At 46.8% G+C, this 15,847-nt stretch overlaps 1 long non-coding RNA gene across 2 annotated transcripts in view; it reads left to right on the top strand.

Annotated features, from left to right (window-relative positions):
• The window catches only part of LOC307191031, a 94,111-nt gene that overhangs the window by 70,798 nt on the left and 7,466 nt on the right, over positions 1 to 15,847 (top strand). The gene's annotated exons all lie outside the window — the stretch shown is intronic.

The raw sequence follows: 15,847 nt of genomic DNA, 5'->3' as shown, positions 1-15,847 counted from the left end.
ACATGTGTCAACACTTGTCAAATTATATAGTTTAAATAGGTGATGTTTATTGCATGTCAATTATACCTCAATAAAGTTATTAAAATAATACTTATGTGATAGATGCAGAGTTTAAAGAAGAGGGAATGAGAAGGTCTGATCTATATGGTAAATTTTTCTAAAAGTTGGAGGTGGGGCATCTAAAACACAGGTCAAAGCAGTTTTATATACAGGTAGGGACACCCCTTTGGTCACAGGAGGGAGAAAAGAGAGGCTGGGGAGAGATGCCATTTCCCGCATCGTGAATCTCTTCAGCTCCTCAGTTACTTCTTCTTCCTCTTGTCTCTCTTCGTCCTTTCTCTGGGCCTCCAATCCCATCAGGTCTTCATCAGTAAGCCCCTCATGTTACACAGCAAGGAGTTCAATGAAGTCATCCTCTTGCAGATCTAGCTTGAAATAAAGATACTGTACTTCTGTACTCTACACGTACTGCACAGTAAAGTGCACAAAAGCACAACCGCTTGTAGAGGATGCACGCACGTGACAAGGTACGCCAGACACGTGAACCAACTTACGTGATTGGACATACGAACACACGTTCGCATCTTTGAAAGTTCGCAACTTGAAGGTTCATATGTAGGGGGCTTACTGTAGTTGAATTAAGAATGGGAGGAATTGAAAGCAGTGATCAGAGAGCAGAGAGTAAACGCTTGAACTAGTTACGTTCAAGGTAGATAAGCTTTGGATGGTAACTAAGTTCATGGTGTGATTGTTGAGCTGGACGCTGGGGGCCTTGGAGTGGGAACTTAAGAAAGTCTATGTGGATGTACTATTGGGAAGGTTGTACTATTGGGAAGGTTGTCTGGATTTTGCTGATTGCCATCACTGGAGCATCATTTAACATGTTCTCTCTTCCTTTATTTTCTGTAAATTGATATTTTGATGTAGAAACTTAATCAGGTTCAGGTTTGTTTGTTTGCTTTTGTTTCTTCGTTTTTTTCTTTTTTGCAAGGCTCCTTCACAGGTAGTGGTGTGTACTTTTATCAGGACATATGTGGTGTCTGGTTGTGTCTCTTTCTGTGATACTAGCATACGTTGATGATCTTCACCGAGATTTGCTTATTTTGAATGGTGACGTTCTAAATCAGTCATTCCTTGTTCACTTACTATCTTCCATAAAGAGAAAACTCCCCTCATCAATTATCGAGTTACCTGAAGATTCAGTTCATAAGGGGTAAATGCTTGATGTTTTTCCTTTATTTACTAATTTTCAAAATCATGAGTTGCCTTCCTGGCATCCCTCCAAAGGTGATGAATTAGTTTTATTTTTAAAATTCTGAAGACGTGGATTTATACATATTTGACGTGCTTCAACCCATTGTAGTTTTTATTCTTACCAACACTTGCTTGTCCCGCTTCCGGTCAGTGGAAGCCTCTTCAAGTTAGCTCCTGTGTCCCTTACATCCTTGTCACATGACCTAGCGGCGTTTAATAGTTCCACTGCCTTCTGCAACAAGCAGACATTCCAAGACAGACTTATGTAGTTCCCGCCTCACACCTGGAATGAGCCGTTTCCAAGGAGTCCTGATTCCTTTCAGTGGGAAATAAAATATAGAGACCATCATCTAGGTGCCTGGAGTTTCCATTGCCACTGGGTTAGCCACTGTTTCTTGGTCTTTTCCGAAGGCAGAGCTAGGAAACACTTTTTTTTTTTTTTAAGATAAAATACATCATGAATTCATACTGATGTCAGTCACTTTAGCATTCATGGAAACAAAGCATCCAATTTACAAATAAATTGCAAGTTTGAAAAAAGAGATGGAAGGGAAACCTATAGATACAAAAAGACTTAAGGGATATGCCAGCTATGAGAATGTAACCCCAAATAACTTTAAATTAGTGCTTTTTGTTTCAGCATATGTAAAATAATATGTAAAAATGTAAAAGATACATGGAGCGTTTTTTGTAAATCTTGAAAGAAGTAAAAAATGCGGTAAATTGAACATTGGAAACTCATCTGAATTGAGCGCATATACATTCTCTTATGCTATTTTTGTGAATACTTTTTTTCACCTTTATGAATAAAGCTAGCTTTGAAGCAAACTCTGTGTCAACCAGTGTTTTAAACAGTTAGAACCTGACACTGGGTCTAAAACTGGCTTGATTCTGGAAAGTAAGTCTTGTACAGCTACCTCTGTGTCAAGAAGCTTTTTTTTTTTTTTTTTTTTTTTTTTTTCGCCGTGGCCTCTCCCGTTGCGGAGCACAGGCTCCAGCCGCGCAGGCTCAGCGGCCATGGCTCACGAGCCCAGCCGCTCGGCGGCATGTGGGATCCTCTCGGACCGGGGCACGAACCCGTGTCCCCTGCATCGGCAGGCGGACTCTCAACCACTGCGCCACCAGGGAAGCCCGTGAAGAAGCTTTTTAAAGAAATACGCACTCACTGAATTCTTTGATTGCCATGACGATACACTGGTGTTCCAAGGTCCAGACAGGCACATAGCCTTGATAGTGAAAGCAAATATTTGCCAATCCTTAGAAAGCAATAGAAAACAACCAGCTCCAGCGCATCTCAGGCGTTCGTGTGTGTGCACGAATACTCCTCCTTGCATGTTGAACGTCTGCTTTGATTGTCCTTGTATCTCTGTAGCTATGCTTTGATTCACAGTGACTTTCTCAAATAATGGAATTTATTTGCATTGAACACATACTGCAAATAAAAAGGAATAAATGGCTGAAGGAGAAGCCAAGGAAGAGGATAGGGGGGAACAGGAAAAGGAAGACTAGCTCTGGGACCTCTGAGGGCCAAAGCATGATGATCTGGGTCCAGAACCGGAGCTCCAAGGCTGGCCCAGACCTCAGGGTTCACCCAAGACTGCCAAGAAAGAGCAGCGCCCACGTCCGGAGCTCAGCACCGCAGGCAGCTCCTACCGAGGGTCTCCCAGCTTCTCTGCACCACTCCCACTTCTCTGCTTGCCACTCCATAGCGAGGACCGGTGCTGTCACTGTGCCTCAGATGTGACCCCTCCCACCGAGCTTCCTCCAAATGCTAGAACCCCTTTCCAAGGTCACTGCTAATGACAACAGACCCCCAAATCCCTACTGTTCCTAAGCTTCTGGAAACACAATAGAAGAGGTGGGAGGAGGACTGGCTCTTTCCCAGAACAGGTGGGTGGATGGAGGGCTTGATCGTTCACACTCGAGGGGCAGACTGAGCTCTGTTCTCTGCACCCCATGCTGCGAGGGCATGCTGAGACAGGTTACCCCAGTGACAGCTGTGGGAGGCGGGGCAAGGGCGCCGGCAGGGGAGGCTGAGGACACGGGGGTCTGCCCACCTCAGATCAGGTTCAGTCACCTCAGCCCTCTTAGCAGCAAGCCCAGTTTGGTGGGGGGAGAAGGACCCACAGCTGTGTTAGGGAAACCTCACCATGTTGGCCCAGCTTCCCTGTCTCTGAGCAGAGATGCTAACAGTGCCAGCTTCACGGGCTGCTGAGGTGTTAGGTGTGATGATGTAAGTGGTCCTCACTGCGGGGCCCGGCGTCTGGTCAGAGTGCATAGAGAGACTCGGACCAGGGTCTGCTACTCTCAGCAGACCTACCTGTGTGTTCAGGGAGCTGGGTGCTTGGGAAGGGATGCCGCCCGGAGGAGGGGAGCCCCGGCAGCACCGGCACGTCGACCGAGGATCCCCGAGGGGCAAGGACTTGCCCGACAGGCCTTGGGGTTCTTGGAACCACTTGGGGCAGGTGCACTCAGCTGAGACAAAGGGGTGAACGCCAGACCCCGCAGTCCTGCCGGCCAGACGACACCCGTCTTGACGGACAGGGTGAACGTGAGGCAGCTCCCAGGCCCTGGCTGCATTCTTGAGCTGCAGGAGAGGCCGCCTTTGGGTTTCGGGTCGTTCACTGACCCGAGGCCCTACTTCCTCGTCCTCTCCTCCCCCAGTCCCTCCCCACCTTCTTGTTAAAACTGTTTCAAGGGTTCTGTCAGTGAATGATCTTATTCATAAAGCAGGGGTGATGACAGTTTGCAGAGCTAAATGGGCACTTAACTGTGTGTCTAATAAATCTGCAACCAAAGTAAACAGAGGGAAGAGGGTTTGGGAAGGAAAGGAGGTCAGGTATGAAAAGAGCCTGTCACAGTGATTTACCAGCCCTCGCAGCAGGCAGCGTCCACCCTGCACCCTCCTGGCCACCGCGGGCCCGGAGCAGCAAGGGACGGATGGTGCACGCGGCTGGACGGGCACACGCGGCTGGACGGGGGAGGAGGTGGGGAGGGCCGCGCATCCACCACCCACTGGAGAGGCAAGTGCAGAAGGAGACTGGGAGGCCGAAACATGCTGGCGCCGAACCCCATCCTTTTCAGGATCCGCACCCGGATTACAGCTGTTGTTACCAGGACCTTTCTGCCGCCCCAAACCACCCTCCACCCAGGATTTGGGTGACAGTCTGGGATTAGAGGCATAATTCAGGTGACTTACCAAACACCTGTTGTCCCAGCGCTAATCACCCTCCCAGGTGCACAAGGGGCCAGCTTAACCCTCTCTTAGCGGCCCAGCCTGGGGAGGACATCGTGCGGATGCATCTTCCATGAGTCACCTTCCTTGCCCAGAAAGAACGCCAGCTCACAGGGTAGGGGCAGGGGCAAACACCACAGAAATCTACCTGGAGCCCCTGCCTTCGCTCTGAAACTCACTGAAGTATAAGTGTCTCCAGCAAGATGTTCGCTTATTTGAGGGCAGAGACATATTCCTTGGCCCCCTCCTGCCTCCCCTGCCCTGGGCAGGCACAGGGGAGACACTGAGGAAGCACCTGCTGACGCTGGTGGTGGCCCTAGAAGCCCGGGCAGCCGGCTTTCTGAGGGCAGAGGATGCCCCTGGCTTCCCACCTGGCTGCTGGAGCCTCTCTCAAAGGGCTGCCATCTCCCCCAGCCTCCCCCAGCCCCTGCCTACTAGTAGGAAGGGTGTGTCAGGCTGCTGCCCACCCGAGGCTTTAGAAGGAGGCGCCATGCTTGGAGCTGAGCCCCGGGTGCAGCTGTCACCTTCTGCCCTTGACCCGCCCCAGCCCTGCCCCATCCTCCAGGACCAACTCAGCCCCCTTCAGCCATCTCTGCACAGCACCTTGTGCGCCAGGTGAAGCCGCCTCTCACCCACCCACCACCAGCTACAAATATGATTTTGGTCTAAATAGGATTTAATTAACTTGTTTATTTCGCATTATTTTTTACTGTGTATAAAATATTTATGTTACAACTAACTGCTGAACAATTATCGACAAGAAGACACTGGAACTCACCAAAAAAGATACCCCACATCCAAAGACAAAGGAGAAGCCACAGTGAGACGGGATGAGGGGCGCCATCACAATAAAATCAAATCCCATAACCACTGGGTAGTTGAGTCACAAACTGGAGAACACTTATACCACAGAAGTCCACCCACTGGAGTGAAGGTTCTGAGCCCCACGTCAGGCTTCCCAACCTGGGGGTCTGGCAATTGGAGGAGGAATTCCCAGAGAATCAGACTTTGAAGCCTAGCGGGATTTGATTGCAGGACTTTGATAGGACTGGGGGAAACAGAGACTCCACTCTTGGAGGGCACACACAAAGTAGTGTGTGCATCGAGACCCATGGGAAGGAGCAGTGACCCCATAGGAAACTGAACCATACCTACCTGCTAGTGTTGGAGGGTCTCCTGCAGGGACGGGGTGACTCACTGTGGGGACAAGGGCACTGGCAGCAGAGGTTCTGGAAAGTACTCTTTGGCATGAGCCCTCCCAGAGTCAGCCATTAGCCCCACCAAAGAGCTTGCAGGCTCCAGTGCTGGGTTGCCTCAGGCCAAACAACCAACAGGGAGGGAACTCAGCCCCAGCCATCAGCAGACAAGCGGATTAAAGTTTTACTGAGCTCTGCCCACCAGAGCAACACCCAGCTCTACCCACCCCCAGTCCCTCCCATCAGGAAGCTTGCACAAGCCTCTTAGATAGCCTCATCCACCAGAGGGCAGACAGCAGAAGCAAGAAGAATTATAATCCTGCAGCCTGTGGAACAAAAACTACATTCACAGAAAGATAAACAAAATGAAAAGGCAGAGGACTATGTACCAGATGAAGGAAAAGATAAAACCCCAGAAAAACAACTAAATGAAGTGGAGATCAGCAACCTTCCAGAAAAAGAATTCAGAATAATAATAGTGAAGATGATCCAGGACCTCAAAAAAGAATGGAGGCAAAGATCGAGAAGATGCAAGAAATGTTTAACAAAGACCTGGGAGAATTAAAGAACAAGCACCTAGAAGAATTAACAAACAAACAGAGATGGACAATATAATAAGTAAAATGAAAAATACTCTAGAAGGAATCAATAGCAGAATAACTGAGGCAGAAGAATGGATAAGTGACCTGGAAGACAGAATGGTGGAATTCACTGCCACAGAACAGATAAAGAAAAAAGAATGAAAAGAAATGAAGACAGCCTAAGAGACCTCTGGGACAACGTTAAACGCACCAACATTTGCATTATCGGGGTCCCAGAAGGACAAGAGAGAGAGAAAGGACCTGAGAAAATATTTGAAGAGGTTATAGTCAAAAACTTCCCTAACATGGGAAAGGAATTAGCCATCCGTGTCCAGGAAGTGAATAGAGTCCCAGGCAGGATAAACCCAAGGAGAAACATGCCAAGACACATAGTAATCAAACTGACAAAAATTAAAGGCAAAGAAAGATTATTAAAAGCAACAAGAGAAAAATGACAAATAACATACAAGGGAAATCCCGTAAAGTTAACAGCTGATTTCTCAGCAGAAACTCTACAGGCCAGAAGGGGGTGGCATGACATATTTAAAGTGATGAAAGGGAAGAACGTACAACCAAGATTACTCTACCAGGCAAGGATCTCATTCAGATTTGATGGAGACAAGCAAGAGCTAAGAGAATTCAGCACCACCAAACCAGCTCTACAACAAATGCAAAGGAACATCTCTAAGTGGGAAACACAAGAGAAGAAAAGGACCTACAAAAACAAACCCAAAACAGTTAAGAAAGTGGTAATAGGAACATACATATCTATAATTACCTTAATGTTAATGGATTAAATGCTCCAAAAAAAGACATAGGCTCGCTGAATGGATACAAAAACAAGACCCATATATATGCGGTCTACAAGAGACCCACTTCAGACCTAGGGACACATACAGACTGAAAGTGAGGGGATGGAAAAAGATATTCCATGCAAACGGAAATCAGAAGAAAGCTGGAGTAGCAATACTCATATCAGATAAAATAGACTTTAAGGGCTTCCCTGGTGGCGCAGTGGTTGAGAGTCTGCCTGCCGAAGCAGGGGACACAGGTTCGTGCCCCAGTCTGGGAAGATCCCACATGCCACGGAGCGGCTGGGCCTGTGAGCCATGGCTGCTGAGCCTGCGTGTCTGGAGCCTGTGCTCCGCAACGGGAGAGGCCACAGCAGTGAGAGGCCCGCATACCACAAAAAAAAAAAAATGGAAAATAGACTTTAAAATAAAGAATGTTACAAGTGACAAGGAAGGACACTACATAATGAACAAGGGATCAATCCAAGAAGAAGATATAACAATTATAAATATATATGCACCCAACATAGGAGCACCTCAATACATAGCTATAAAAGAGGAAATCGACAGTAACACAATAATACTGGGAGACTTTTTTTTTTTTTTTTGTGGTACACGGGCCTCTCACCGTTGCGGCCTCTCCCACTGCGGAGCACAAGCTCCGGACGTGCAGGCTCAGCGGCCATGGCCCACGGGCCCACCCGCTCTGCGGCATGTGGGATCCTCCCGGACCGGGGCACGAACCTGCATCGGCAGGCGGACTCTCAACCACTGCGCCACCAGGGAAGCCCCTAATACTGGGAGACTTTTACACCTCACACCAATGGACAGATCATCCAGACAAAAAAATTAATAAGAAAATACAAGCTTTAAATGACACAATAGACCAGATACATTTAATTGATATTTATTGGAGATTCCATCCAAAAACAGCAGATTACACTTTCTTCTCAAGTGCACATGGCACATTCTCCAGGATAGATCACATCTTGGGTCACAAATCAAGCTCAGTAAATTTAAGAAAATCGAAATCATATCAAGCGTTGTTTCTGACCACAGCACTATGAGATTAGAAATAAATTACAGGGAAAAAATGTAAAAACACAAACAAATGGAGGCTAAACAATACATTACTAAATAACCAAGAGATCGCTGAAGAAATCAAAGAGGAAATCAAAAACTACCTAAAGACAAATGACAAGAAAAATGACGATCCAAAACCTATGGGATGCAGCAAAAGCAGTTCTAAGAGGGAAGTTTATAGCAATACAATCCTACCTCAAGAAACAAGAAAAATCTCAAATAAACAATCTAACCTTACACCTAAAGGAACTAGAGAAAGAAAAACGAACAAAACCCAAAGTTAGCAGAAGGAAAGGAATCATAAAGGTCAGAGCAGAAATAAATGAAATAGAAACAAAGAAGGAAATAGCAAAGATCAATAAAACTAAAGCTGGTTCTTTGAGAAGATAAGCAAAATTGATAAACCTTTAGCCAGACTCATCAAGCAAAAGAGGGAGAGAACTCAAATCAATAAAATTTTAAATGAAAAAGGAGAAGTTACAATGGACACCACAGAAATACAAAGCATCATAAGAGACTACTACAAGCAATTCTATGCCAATAAAGTGGACAACCTGGAAGAAATGGACAAATTCTTAGAAAGGTATAACCTTCCAAGACTGAACCAGGAAGAAATAGAAAATATGAACAGACCAATCGTAAGTAATGAAATTGAAACTGTGATGAAAAATCTTCCAACAAACAAAAGTCCAGGACCAGATGGCTTCACAGGTGAGTTCTGTCAAACATTTAGAGAAGAGCTAACACCCATCCTTCTCAAACTCTTCCAAAAAATTGCAGAGGAAGGAACACTCCCAAACTCATTCTACGAGGCCACCATCACCCTGATACCAAAACCAGACAAAGATACTACAAAAAAAGAAAATTACAGACCAATACCACTGATGAATATAGATGCAAAAATCCTCAACAAAATACTAGCAAACGGAATCCAACAACACATTAAAAGGATCATACACCAGGATCAAGTGGGATTTATCCCAGGGATGCAAGGACTCTTCAATATACGCAAATCAATCAATGTGATGCACCATATTAACAAATTGAAGAATAAAACCATATGATCATCTCAATAGATGCAGAAAAAACTTCTGACAAAATTCAACACCCATTTTTTGGTAAAACCTCTTCCAGAAAGTGGGCATGGAGGGAACCTACCTCAACATAATAAAGGCCATATATGACAAACCCTCAGCAAACATCCTTCTAAATGGTGAAAAACTGAAAGCATTTCCTCTAAGATCTGGAACAAGACAAGGATGTCTACTCTTGCCACTATTATTCAACATAGTTTTGGAAGTCCTAGCCGTGGAAATCAGAGAAGAAAAAGAAATAAAAGGAATACAAATTGGAAAAGAAGAAGTAGAACTGTCACTGTTTTTGGATGACATGATACTATACATAGAGAATCCTAAAGATGCCACCAGAAAACTACTAGAGCTAATCAATGAATTTGGTAAAGTTGCAGGATACAAAATTAATGCACAGAAATCTCTTGCATTCCTATACACTATCAATGAAAGATCAGAAAGAGAAATCCAGGAAACAATCCCATTCACCATTGCAACAAAAAGAATAAAATACCTAGGAATAAACCTACCTAAGGAACTAAAAGACATGTACTTGGAAAACTATAAGACACTGATGAAAGAAATCAAAAATGACACAAACAGATGGAGAGATATACCATGTTCTTGGATTGGAAGAATTAATATTTTGAAAATGACTCTACCACCCAAAGCAATCTACAGATTCAATGAAGTCCCTATCAAATTACCAATGGCATTTTTTACGGAACTAGAAGAAATCTTCTTAAAGTTTGTATGGAGACACAAAAGACCCCGAATAGCCAAAGCAATCTTGAGGGGAAAAAAACAGAGCTGGAGGAATCAGGCTCCCTGACTTAGACTATACTACAAAGCTACAGTAATCAAGACAATATGGTACTGGCACAGAAACAGAAATATAGATCAATGGAACAGGATAGAAAGCCCAGAGATAAACCCACACACCTATGGTCATCTAATCTATGACAGAGGAGGCAAGGGTATACAATAGAGAAAAGACAGTCTCTTCAGTAAGTGGTGCTGGGAAAACTGGACAGCTACATGTAAAAGAATGAAATTAGAGCACCCCCTAACACCGTACACAAAAATAAACTCAAAATGGATTAAAGACCTAAAGGTAAGACCAGACACTATAAAACTCTTAGAGGAAAACATAGGAAGAACAGTCTTTGACATAAATCACAGCAAGATCTTTTTTGACCTACCTCCTAGATTAATGGAAATAAAAACAAAAATAAACAAATGGGACCTAATGAAACTTAAAAGCTTTTGCACAGCAAAGGAAACTATAAACAAGATGAAAAGACAACCCTCAGAGTGAGGGAAAATATTTGCAAATGAATCAACGGACAAAGGATTAATCTCCAAAATATATAAACAGCTCATGTAGCTCAGTATTATAAAAAACAAACAACCCAATCCAAAAATGGGCAGAAGGCCTAAATAGACATTTCTCCAAAGAAGACATACAGATGGCTAAGAGGCACATGAAAAGATGCTCAACATCACTAATTATTAGAGAAATGCAAATCAAAACTACAATGAGTTATCACCTCACACCGGTTAGAGTGGTCATTATCAGAAAATCTAAAAAATGCTGGAGAGGGTGTGGAGAAAAGGGAACCCCCTTGCACTGTTGGTGGGAATGTAAATTGATACAGTCACTATGGAGAACAGTATGGATGTTCCTTGAAAAATTAAAAATAGAACTGCCATATGACCCAGCAATCCCACTACTGGGCATATACCCAGAGAAAACCATAATTCAAAAAGACACATGCACCCCAGTGTTCATTGCAGCACTATTTACAATAGCCAGGTCATGGAAGCAACCTAAATGCTCATCGACAGACGAATGGATAAAGAAGATGTGGTACATATATACAATGGAATATTACTCAGCCATAAAAAGGAACGAAATGGGGTCATTTGTAGAGATGTGGATGGACCTAGAGACTGTCATACAGAGTGAAATAAGTCAGAAAGAGAAAAATATCATATATTAATGCATATATGTGGAATCTAGAAAAATGGTACAGATGAACCAGTTTGCAAGGCAGAAACAGACACACAGATGTAGAGAGCAAAAGTTTGGACACAAAGGGTGGAAAGCAGGGGTGGTGGTGGGATGAATTGGGAGAATGGAATTGACATGTATACACTAATATGTATAAAATAGATAACTAATAAGAACCTGCTGTATAAAAAATAATTTTAAAAAGTAAAATATGTTGCATAAAACATTTATTTACTTTTGGCCGCATGGCTTTATTTTTATTTGCCATGGCTTGTGAGATCTTCATTCCCCGACCAGGGATTGAACCTGTACCCTCAGCAGTGAAAGAGCAGAGTCCTAACCACTGAACCACCATGGAATGCCCTAAATAGGATGTTAATTCTCTTTTAGACAAACGCTTCTGTATGCGTCTTTTTCCCAGGCTGCTGGCTGCAACCCCGTCTGCGATCTCCTTGAAGGGGAATCTTCCGAGGGCATCTTCTTCAGAGCCCCATCAACACCTTCTCCCCCAAAGAGTTAACAAGATGGGGGTGAACTGACCCTTGGCCTTGCGGGCCACCAAGTTGGGGCTCCCCGTCACCCCCTCCACCCTCTGTCCCTGGGGAAGTGGCCTGACACTGCTTCCCTTGGCAGACGGGACTGTTTCTGCAGACGACAGAGGTGTGTTGCTCTGCCTTCTCTCTTGTCTCTGAAAAATGCTGGCACCCCCCAGCCCTGCAGCCAGCGAGCGAGGCCCGAACAGGGGTCAGTGCCCGGGAGAGCTGCTTCATGGCCAAGAGCTGGACCTTCCCTCCTGCTGAGAACTCAGAAGCTCTGGGCCAGGAACGGTGTCAGCAGGACACCAGGAGCATCTAGATCCTCCAGGTGCCTTGGGAGTCTCAGTGCAGAAAAAGAAACTCTGAAAAACAGCCTCGAGGAATTTACGTTCTAACAGGGAAACAAAACAAACCCGTGTGCTCTTTGGAAGTATGGCAGGACCACAGTGATGATGACAAACGATGCAGTTAGAGGAAGCAGCGAGAGAGGAAGGAACAGCTTAGACTGGGATAGAGGTGGAGTTATTGAAGGGACAGAAGAGGTGGCTTCAAACTCATGCCGAGGAGGGTAAGGGAGCAGAAGCAGGGCGGGCAGGGAGAGGGCATTGTCTCCTGGGCACAGAGCAGCTGGGGCGCAGCCTCACAGAGCAGGGCTGAAGGATCAGAAGAGGAGGGAGAAGCCTCTGGAGAAGCCTGGAAGGTGCAGCACTCGGTGAGGGTGGTGGAGAGGAGAGAATCGCAGGGGAGGTTTGTGTATACACAGCAGCAGCCCCCGGTGCTCTAGGCAAACAGGTAACTCAGTGCATAGACATCCTGAGAAGCAGGTGTTCTGTGTGTGTGTGTGCAAAGCACAGTTCAGCTTTCTAACCCCAATACTTCCTGCTCTTCAAATAGGATGGGGGTAAGGTTTCGGCAGCACCTACAGAAAATTACCAGTGGATCCGGCAAATGCCTAGAGGCTGACCAGGGCTGCTGGGGAAGCCACGGGGACAGTCTTTAACCCGGTCCTGCGAAGTCCCAGCTCATTTTCTGCTGAGACAACAACACGCGACCAGGCTGACAGAGCACAGCTTCTTGAGGAAAGAGCTTCGTGCCCTGCAGTCCAGCTCCAGCCCAGGCGCGGCCCGGGCATGGGGCAAGGCTGCGTGGAACGATGTTGAAGGGTGGTGAGAAGGGCAGGGGAATCTGTAAACAACTCTGAGGGGAGGTCACTGAGGTCTCCAGGCCCCCTCTCTAAGACGGTTCTAGAACCGACCAGTCTCTGAGACAAACCTGAAACCAGCCCAGTTAAGGTTGGTTTCTGATAGATCTTTCTGGTCCAGTTTGAGGGCCAGAAGCGTGAGACCCACTGGGGGCGATCGTCTGAGTCAAGCTGGGTGAGTGTTGTCTCAGCAGACCTTTGTAGACTGTGGAGAAGGGGCGTGTAGGCCAGTCGGGGGCGCCGTGACCCAGAACAGGAGCGCAGTGCTCGGCAAGCACCCCTGGGCACTCTGGGAGGCTGGGACCTGCCCCAGGAACCCAGGCGGTGGAGCAGAGGCAGGGAGGCCTCCTCCAAACCCCTGCTTTAGCACGAAGCTACGTGCAGGGAGCCTGTTGCCGTGGAAGTTTTTCCAGCCCCTGAAATGGCGCAGGCGGTTTCCAGTGGGGGAGAGAGGGCACACTAACCGTGAAAACCCTCTGCAGGGACTCAGGCCCCCTGGCTTGGTTTTCAGCATGGCCCCCGACCAGCTACACGACCCAGGGTTAGACGCTGAACCTCGCTCTGATGAATGGGGCTTCCTGTAAAACTGGAAGCAGCGGCCCATTTTGCAGCCTTAGGGGCAACACCAGCTAAAAGCGCGTGTAAAGAGCCTGTCGCGTCCTCACAGGGAGGCCGGGATGCCGCGTGGTCAGCTTCCCTCGGTGGTCAGTTTGCCTCGGCCCTCTCCCTTCCTCTGGAAAACAAAAGGCAGCAGGTGACCGGACTCTAAAATAAGACCCTGAACCCTCAGGGGTCACCATCCTGGATGCCGGAGAAGGGAGAGAATGCTTTTGTTCAGCACGGTCCTCAAAGGTAGATGACTGTAGGGGAACAGATGTCCAGAGGCCTCTGAGAAAGAAGGTGAAGAAGAGAGGAAATGGTCCCCCGTAGGGACCTGTGGAGCTGGTTTCCGGGTGCCGGTCACAGGGCTCGGGAACTGGAGGGAAAAGGGAAGGATGGGTGTGGAGAAGGACCGGGGCGTGGCCCCAAATCAGTGCCCACCTGCGCCGGAAGGGCCTCGCTCAGACCCATCTTTGATCCACGGGGCTGCGCTCTGCCGAGCTGTGGCTGGAGGATAAGCCCAGGGCTTGTCAGTGGAGGTGACCTTGGGCTTGGGGCTTCCAAAACAGGAGGAAAGATAATCCAGGCTCTTCAGCTCCCCACTCATCCCTTGAACCCTTAGGGCCAAGAAACAATACCAAAGATGACAGGCCAGGAACTCAGGGCTGGAAGTCAGAAACAGGGCCCAGAACTAGGCTGGGGAAGACCGAGTGTGTGTACGTACATCTGTACCTGTGCAATGGCAGTCACCGTCAGACACCTGAGAGAAGGACTGTGAGAGTCCAGACCCACAGAGCAAAAACCAGCCTAAGAAAACAGTGTCCAAATGATGGCCTTTCTGGGGTGGGAGGGCAGGACGGAACAGTTCCTCAGGAGGGAGAATAAGCTGGCACAGACTCACCTGCTTGCTTTGGCCACGGTGACACCACCTGGCGGGCAGATCACAAAGCCGTGTGTGGGGTGGGCCGCAGGTGAGGGAGCTTCCCGCAGGCACGGAGCAAGAAGCCCTGCCGGCAGCTGGGGCGGGCTACACAGACTGGTTCTCGGACGCCAGACCCTTACCTCGTTGGTGTTTTCACAGAGTAAGAAAGAGACTGCTTTCTCTTTGTTGATCTCAACAGCCAGGGGAAGGAAGGTGCGGCCTTAAGCAAAGTCGAAATGGTAGTCACTAGGCGGCTTGAATCCATTCCTGTCCAAAGGAGTTGTATGTTATAAGCTCTCAGGCTTATGAGTTTTTGATATTTAAATTTTAAACAAAAGCCACCCTGAATAGTCACCACAGTACCTGAAATTTTTAGCACTAATAAAAGATATAAAAACGTGTCAAAAAGAAAAGCAATTGAAGTCACTGTCCATGTAAATGGAGGGAAGCAGGAAGCCAGATTATTAAAAACGAGCAGATATTCCCGTTTAACTTTTTAGAAAGAAGTATATGATTTGTTTTACAGAACTAGTGACAGGCTTTACTTCCTAGTTGAGGCAATTATTAAAGTCAGTTTATATTTCCCCAGCCCACAATCGGGAATTACTGAGTAATTAATAATTGGGGGTCCATAAAAGGGGCCCTGTGCCCTGTAGGACATCACACGTGAACATGTCAGGGGAACGGTGACACAGCCCCCGTGAGATCAGGCCTCAGGCCCATTTGCAGGATAGTCAGGCAAGAAGCAGAGTCAGAGTTTTCTCTTTCGGAAGCCTGGAACCCACCTCTTTTCTGGTCTTATTAAAAGTAGGACGTGATTTTTTTTTTTATATATATAAATTCGTTTTATTTATTTATTTGACTGCGTTGGGTCTTCGTTTCTGTGCGAGGGCTTTCTCTGATTGCGGCGAGCAGGGGCCACTCTTCATCGCGGTGCACGGTCCTCTCACTGTTGCGGCCTCTCCTGTTGCGGAGCACAGGCTCCACATGCGCAGGCTCAGTAGTTGTGGCTCATGGGCCCAGTTGCTCCGCGGCATGTGGGATCTTCCCAGACCAGGGCTTGAACCCGTGTCCCCTGCATTGGCAGGCAGATTCTCAACCACTGTGCCACCAGGGAAGCCCTAGGACGTGATTTTAAGTTTAAAACCACAGAGCACATCTAGCCAAGTAGTTCTCAGTTTTTCTTTTGTTAAAAGTTGTAGAGCCCATCGTTCAAATGGCTACTTACTATAGAAAAATACACAAGAACCAGTAAAAACGGTTCCCTGTAGCAGGTGGGGGCATTGGGTGGAGAGGGTGGGAGGGAAGCAAGACTTCTTTTCATATAGCTTGACTTTTGAAACCTATGAATTTATTGTCTCTTT

The sequence above is a fragment of the Stenella coeruleoalba genome (assembly GCF_951394435.1).
Source record: "Stenella coeruleoalba genome assembly, chromosome: 8".
NCBI lineage: Eukaryota > Metazoa > Chordata > Mammalia > Artiodactyla > Delphinidae > Stenella > Stenella coeruleoalba.
Note: the sequence above shows the minus strand (reverse complement) of the source record. Positions and strands in the feature narration are given on the sequence as shown.